A 7289-nucleotide genomic window follows, 5' to 3' on the forward strand; every position below is an offset into this window, starting at 1 on the left:
CTGTGTGTAGACAGGCACCTCGGGAGACCAGGAAGGAGCGATTCATTCAGACCGAGCCGCTGAGGAGTTTCAGGAGAAGGGACAGCGGGGTTGGGTATCTTAGCCAGGGCAGGGCTCCTCCAGTCTGAGAAGGGCTGGACCCCATCCAGGAGAGGTGGGCGCAGGCCTGGAATGTTTGGGTAGCACCGGACACACCTAGCCAGGTCCGCGATGCCAGGTAGGCGCAACGGGCGTGCTCTGCGAAAAGGATTCTGTAGAGCTTTAATTATGCACCTATTCTGTGCCAGGCACTGTACCAGGCTCTGGGTAATCAATGATAAAGATAACAGACCACATCTTTGCTGCTGTGGGGCAGACATTCTAGGGGGGAAATGGGCAGTCAGCAAACCAGAGGCCCGCCATGGTGGTGCACCCGTAATCCCAGAACTGGGGAGGCTGAGACAGGAGGATCGCAGGTTCGCAGCCAGCCTCAGCTACTTAGTGAGGCTCTCAGCAACCTAGCAAGAGCTTGTTTCAAAACAAATAAGGGTGTATTCATTTCGAGTCACCCCCCACCATGCCATTTTGGCATGGTGCTGTATTTCTATTTTCTGTATTTCTATCTTTCTAATAAACTTCTTTAAATCTTCAAAAAAAAAAAAAATAAGCGGGACATGGTGGCATATGCTTGTAAGCCCCGCGCTTGAGAGGCAGAAACAGGAGGATCGTGCAGGTTTGAAGCCAGCCTTGCTGGCTTAAGAGACCCTGTTTCCAAATAAAACTATAAAATAGGCCTGGGAGTGTAGCCCGGAGGTAGAGGGGTTTCCAGGAAACCCAGTACCACCAAAATAATAAAAATAAATAAATAAATAAATGGCTGGGAGTGTCGCTCAGAGGCAGAATGTTCCTGAGTTCAGAGAGAGAAAGAGACATAGAGAGACAGAGAGAGGGAGAGAGAGAGGGAAAAGGAGAAAGAGAGAGAAAGTCTTCCAAGTAAACACTAGGGGGATATGACCATCTTAGGGGCCATGGAAGGCCTGGATTAAGGGAGGAGCAGGCCATGAACAGGGAAAGGCATTCTAGACCAAGGTAACAGTCAGTGCAAAGGCCCTGTGACTGGACTGAGATATTCCTCTTCAGGAAGCAGAAAGAAGGGCCAGTGCAGCTGGAGTGCGGCGAGCGGGGGCAGGGCTGACCCCACAGAGCAGGGCTTCTCACCCCTCGAGGAGCTAGAACGGGGCGCTCTTGAGAGGCAGGCCTGAGGACTCTGACGGTGCCTGTGGGCTGGCCGTGGCCTGTGCTTGCCTGTTTCACTGAGGGCCTCACAGAGCCCTTGGCCAGCGGAGGCGGCTGTGATTCTGCCCTGGACATGGGGCTGCTTCCAGCCAGAGCCCGCCAAGCCGGGGCTCTTGGGAACCCACTTCTGGGAGTCTCTGGGCCAACTCACAGGGCAGGGCAGTAGAAGTGATGGAACAAGGGCTGGAAGGGAGACCACCTCGCAAGGATGTGGACAAGTTTGGGTTCTGTCCAAGCACTCCTGTGCTGCTTGCTGTGTTTACTGTGCTGGGGATCGAACCCAGGGCCTCGTGTATGCTAAGCAGCTCCACCACGGAGTTATATTCCTGGCTCTGTTTTGTTTTTAACATGTCTCTTTGCGGGGGGGGGGGTGTCTGGGGATGGAACCCAGGGGCATTCTACCTCCAAGCTCCACCCCAGCCCTATTTTTTATTCTTTATTTTGAAACAGGGTCTCTCACTGAGTTGCAGGTGACCTCACTAAATAGCTGAGGCTGTCCGCGAACCTGCGCCACACTTGTAATCCCAGTACTTGGGAGGCTGAGACAGGAGGATTGCAAGTTTTCTTTTCTTTTTTAGAGACAAGGTCTGGCTAGGTTGCCCAGGCTGTCCTCAAATCCGGAGCCCATGCGATCCTCCTGCCTCAGCCTCCTGAGTAGCTGGAACTACAGGTGTGCACCATGGCACCCTAATGGTAAATCCATTTATTATTTGGACAGCTCTTATCAAATTTTCTTCTTGGGTGAAATAAAATAATATCTGGAGCTGGGCGTGGTGGCGCACGCTTGTAATAGCAGCATTTGGGAGGCTGAGACAGGAGGATCAAGGTTGGCGGACAGCCTCAGCTACTTTGTGAAGCCCTTTGCAACTCAGTGAGACCCTGTTTTAAAATAAAAAATAGGGCTGGGGTGAATCTCGGAGGTAGGATGTCCCTGGGTTCAATCCCCAGTACCACAAAATAATAATAATAATAATAATAATGAAGAAGAAGAAGAATATCTGAAGTTTTCATTAAAGTACTCTAACCTCTGCCACAAAAAAAAAGATAATAGGAGAAGATAGATGAGAGAAAAGCAGTGGGCTTCAACTGTGGACACTGCACAGTGGGCATATGAAAATTGGTTTTGCTCTTCCTTCTGCTTTTGTATATATTCAAAATTTTTCGCACTAAAAATGTTCCTTTAAGCGGACGTGGTAGCGCCTACCTGTAATCCCAGGACTTGGGAAGCTGAGACTAGAGGATTGCAAGTTTGAGGCCAATATGTGGTAACCTAGAGAGACCCTGTCTCAAAATAAAAAAGTTAAAAAAAAAAAGGCTGGAGGTATAGTCAGAAGTAAAATGCCCCCTGCCCCGGGCTCAATCCCCAGTACCACACACACACAGAGTATTTGCACCAGCACTGCTGCAAGACCGAGCACTGTCGGCCGCTGTCTTCATCATTATTTATCATTCTTATTATTGAACAAGTCCTCTGCATTGCCAAGGTCTGCCCTCTGTAACTACACGTGAAATAGGGCATCTTTCTCTTCAGGTTGTCTCTGCTTTCCTCCTTGTTCCTTGGGAACTGACTGTCCTGTCCATTCCTGCTCCCCCACAGGGTCTCCTTGCTGACCTGACGGGCTTTTCATAGAGGGGGAACCAGCACACAGGCTGCTGGGAATGTGCTTCCCAACTGCTTTTTAGCTTTCTAACTTTGTTTATGGATCTTTCTCCCTAAGAAGGGTCCCTTCAAGTCACAGTCACTAATTCTTTTTCTTTCTTTCTTTTTTTTTTTTTTTTTTTGTGTGTGTGTGTGTGCGCACGCGTGTGGTACTGGGGATTGAACCAGAGGTATTCCACTTCTGAGCTACACACCCTCAGATCTTTTTTTATTATTTTATTTTGAAACAGAGCCTTGCTAAATTGCTGAGGATTTTGCAAAATTGTTAAGACTAACCTCAAACCTAAGATTTTCCTGTCTTAGCCTCCCCAGGACCGGGAATATAGCCCAGCGTGATGTAATCAACCTTTCCGCTCAGGCATCTAGTAGTTTTAAAAAAGGGCTCCCTTCGGCAGGAACATCAGAGGCTGAAGTGGCACCCAGGAGGGAGATGCCAGCGTGAGGACCACAAGTGGTGACCAGCCAGGACACAGACCCGGGCGGGTGGAGGCAGTGGTGACACTGCACTTTCCGGGGTGAGCAGGTGGGCGGTGATGATACTACCGGCAGAAGAGAGAAGCCAGAAGCAAGCACAGGTTCTGAGCAAACCAGCCCGGGAGACGCCCCAGCACGCTTCACCCTGACTTATGTCGTCAGAGCTGCTTACCTGTCCCCTCCCTGTCCCGGGAAACAGACACAGCAAACAGTACTCGGGAACTGTAGAACAACTGAACAAAGGAATCAAAAAACAGCTCGAGCTCTGGTGTCTCTGCCAGGATTCCCAACACAAGTGCCTCCCTAGCCCACCCCACCACCCCACAGCCAGGGAAGCCTCTCACCCCCATGAGTAAGAAGAGAGAGGCAGACCAGGGGTTGCGTCAGGCCCTGAGAACTCTTCCCACAGGCACCATACCAGATGAGGAAGTCCTCCTCCTAGAGGCCTGGCAAGGAAGCAGAGAGGCTTGGAGGCAGCCCTGGGCTGGAAAACGATAGAACTTTCTAGAAAGGCTGGCTGGCCCCGACAGACCCTGCAGCCCAGAGAAGACCTGGGGGCGGCAGGGGTGAGAGGGGCCTGTTACATTCTTGGGGGGTGGTGAGTGGGATCTGTTACATTCCTAGGGGGCGATGAGAGGGGCCTATTGCATTCCTGAGGGTGGTTCCAAGATCACTGGCTGGACCCAAAGATAGAAACATTGACCTGTCACGTGCTTGACCAGGGAGCAGGGGAAGGGGAGATATAGGAACTGCAGGTTCCCCGGCACTGCCTGAGGTCGTCTTTCCTCATCCCTTTCCTTGGTGACTCCAAGGAGGAAGCGGCCGTGCCCTCCTTGGAGCCCCAGGCCCCAGACACTTTTTTTTAATTTTTTTTTTTTTTTTTTTTTTTTTTTTTTAGGTACAGGGGATGGAACCCAGGGGTATTCTACCTTTTAACTACACCCCCCCAGAGCAATTTTTTATTCTTTATTTTGAGACAGGGTCTCACTAAGTAGCTGAGGCTGACCACAAACCCGGATCCTCCTGTCTCAGCCTCCCAAACGCTGGGATTACAAGTGTGTTATCACCACCACGTCCAGTTCCCAGCCACTTTCTAAGAATGAAACAGGACCTGCGGATGGGCGCAGGCTGCGCCTCAACTCTGTGGCGCGCGCGCCCTCTGCTGGTCACTCTAGGTCCTGCGCCTCTGGATGCAGAGATGCACGAGGAGTGGCCCCGCGGTAAGGGGTGGGGCTTCGCAGGGGCTCCTGCCTGCCGGTCCTCCTCCTGTACTCTTCAGCCGGCCCCTTCTCCTCTCGGGACCTAGGTCAGTGCACCTTCCTCAGCTCCTCCCCCGACAGCCCCATGACCCCATAGCACAGCCCAGTTCAGTCATTAATGTCCATTTCCATGCCCTCCAGGCCCATGCTCATGAAATTTTCTTTCAAAATAGGCCTGTGGCCAGGCATGATGGTTCACGCTTGTAATTCCAGCATTTGGGAGACTGAGACAGGAGGATCCCGGTTTGCACACAGCCTCAGCTACTTAGTAAGACTCTTTGCAACCTAGTGAGACCGTGTTTCAAAATAAAGAATAAAAAAATAGGGCTGGGGGTGTAGCTTGGAGGTAGAATCCTCGCCCCTGGTTCCTAGTACCAAAAAAAAAAAAAAAAGGCCTATGGCCAGGCGTGATGGCGCACGCTTGTAATCCCAACATTTGAGAGTAGTATTGCAGTTCACAGGTAGCCTCAGCTACTTAATGAGGCCCTTTGCAACTCAGTGAGACTCTGTTTCAAAATAAAGAATAAAAAATAGGGCTGGGGTGTAGCTCGGAGGTAGAATACCCCTAGGACCAAAAATAAATAAATAAATAAATAAATAAATAAATAAATAAATAAATAAACAGGCCTGTGCTTTAAGCCAAGCCTCCCCCACCTCTGCCACAGGTTCTGCGTTTCAGAAAAGCCTTCCCAGCCTTGGGCACATTCTCTCCTCCCCACCCACCTCTTAAGTCCCTCTATGAAGCTGACCACCCCAAAGCCAGCTTCCTCCCCAGCCTGAGTCTGAGGGTCTAGAAGCCGCACTCTCCTCCACGTGGGAGACCACCCTTTCCTGCTGCAAGTTCCTGCCTTCTGTTGGCGTGCACACACAAGGTGTGGCGCCCACCAGAGACCTGAGCAAACCTGTGTCCACGCACATCTTGCACATGCGTGTGCACAGTGCTTGTGCCCACGGGGGGAGGGGGTGTCTCAGCACTTGAGCTGGATGGTCTGCTCCCCAGCAGAGAGCTGAGCAGAAGGAAGCGGTGTGTTGCGCCGGCAGAGGGCAGCACTGAGCCGCTCTGGCCACCTGCTGGGGGGAAGCGCCAGTGTTTCCCGGAGCCCGCCTCTGCCTCCGCTCTGTGCAGGAAACCCCGGCCGTCCCCCCCAAACGCAGGCCGGGGTGGCACTGAGGTGGGGCGGGGAGGCACACGTGAGGCAAAGTGCCTAAAATCGGGTGATGGACATACTTTGTCAATATTACTTTGACTCCATTCCATATTAAAATAATAAATGGCCTCCGAGCTCTCCTCTAGAAGGTGGAAGACACTTGCCCCTCTGAGTGAACCCTCCCGGGCAGAGCTGAGCAGGGTCCGTTCTCAATTCGGAGGACGCAGCCTCCTGCGGCCAGTCACCTTGGGGAAGGCGGCCGGACCCGGGTCGGCGCTCCTGCAGGACCAGGGGACATTGGTGCACAGCTCACACACACTCATCCTCACACTCGTGTGCATCAGCACACTGCACAGTTCACGTGTGTTCACACTCGTTCACACACAGCTCCTACACATCCCACGCGTGCGCAGCTCACTCATACACACACATTTAGACACGCGCACAGCTCACACTCACACACTCACGCGGCCCACACAGACTTGAACACAGGCACAGCTCCCACATGTTTGCATCTAGTCACAGTTCACACACTCACATTTGCACACGTACCCAGCTCACACATCCACAATTGTACACGTACACAGCTCTCATGCACTCATGCTCTTTGCACACTTGCACGACACACTCAGCTCACACACCTTTTTACATTCAGACTCAGTCACGCCCTCCAAGAGATTCATAAATTCATATATGCACCTTCCCACACTTGGTCACCTGCACGCTTACACACAGCTCACACGTACTCGTTTTCACTCACATTCTCACACGCTCAGATTCATACACACTGGCACTCACAGACTTACAAATGTTCACACTCATAAACACATCAGTGCAGATTCACACAGCTACACGCTAATACGCAGCCGCACACTCACAGTCTCACACAGACACTCCTGCACTCCAGTCATGGGGCCTCCTGCATGTTCCCACCTTGCACACCTATCCACACACTCACGCAGAGCCGCCTCTGCCACTGTAGCCCACTAACCTCACACCCTCACAGAGGGAGAAAGGAAGCCTGAACCTTCCCTGACCCCAGGAGAGACTTCTGAGATCTTGCCAGAAGACCCAAAGTAGGCCATTGTTTCTCAGACCGCAGCCAGCAGACTCGAGGCCAGGACACGTGACAGCCCCAGCAGGTCTGCAGGCCGCCCAGGACTCCCCCGGACTTCCTCCACCCCTCATAAGCTCATCCCTGAGCTGAATGAGGCCCGGCCCGGGCTCATGACGGGGCACACAGGGGGCCCTAACTGGGGGACTCCGACTCCAGGGGAGACAGTAGGACCTCAGGAGGTACCATGGAGGCCTGAGCATGGGCCATGGGGGACACCCGAGAAGGCCCTGGCACGGCCCACGAGGCAGGACAGCTGGGGAGGAGTCTGACAGCGTCCAGCACAAGCTGGAGTCACAGGGAGACGCGGAACGTCCAGGCAGGATGACTAGCACATGTGGGGGCTGGGGACACACAGG

The sequence above is a fragment of the Muscardinus avellanarius genome, assembly GCF_963383645.1.
Source record: "Muscardinus avellanarius genome assembly, chromosome: 16".
NCBI lineage: Eukaryota > Metazoa > Chordata > Mammalia > Rodentia > Gliridae > Muscardinus > Muscardinus avellanarius.